Below are 810 nucleotides of genomic sequence, written 5' to 3'. Positions count from 1 at the left end.
TCTCAATAACCCTCTCCACGTCCCAAATGATCCCAAGTTCATCCAGTTCCAGCTCCAGTTCCCTAATGTGGTTTTCAAGGAGCTGGAGTTGGATGCACACCCCGCAGACATTCTGCAGGGGGAACTTTCAACTGCCTGAACCTCCAGTCCCAATATTCTGAATTCTCAAAGAGACTAATGAAAAAAAAACATGTTCCCTTACCAATCCGGGGCAGAGAGCTTTCTGTTTTGGTTAGAGGAGGAGGATGGGTGGGAGACACTACCCGAGCAACATCCAAACATAAAGCCTCACTTACCCAGCAGTCCCACGTCCGCCCCTGCTCAGCGTGTGCTCCACCTATTCACGAGATAAGCTTTATATGAATTATTTATCTTCTCAACAGTCCCCTGCTCCTCGCTCCCTCTGCACTTGCTGCAAAAATGGAGGCTGCTGACTCAGAAGGCAAGCTCTAACTAAGAAAGGATATATTTACCACAGAGACAGTGGAACAGAGGCTCACTGGACTAATACCGGGAATAGCAGGATGTCCAATGAACAAACAAACAAAAAGCAATACAGCACAGGAACAGGCCCTTCGGCCCTCCAAGCCTGTCCTGACACATTTTGCTCTTCCATACTAAAACTGTCTTCACTTACATGTGGTCGGTGAGTCAGTGCTGAGGGAGTGCCACACTGTCAGAGGGTCAGTGCTGAGGGAGTGCCGCACTGTCGGAGGGTCAGTACTGAGGGAGTGCCACACTGTCAGAGGGTCAGTGCTGAGGGAGTGCCGCACTGTCGGAGGGTCAGTACTGAGGGAGTGCCGCACTGTC

Source organism: Chiloscyllium plagiosum, unplaced genomic scaffold (genome assembly GCF_004010195.1).
Source record: "Chiloscyllium plagiosum isolate BGI_BamShark_2017 unplaced genomic scaffold, ASM401019v2 scaf_10798, whole genome shotgun sequence".
Taxonomy (NCBI): domain Eukaryota; kingdom Metazoa; phylum Chordata; class Chondrichthyes; order Orectolobiformes; family Hemiscylliidae; genus Chiloscyllium; species Chiloscyllium plagiosum.
Note: the sequence above shows the minus strand (reverse complement) of the source record.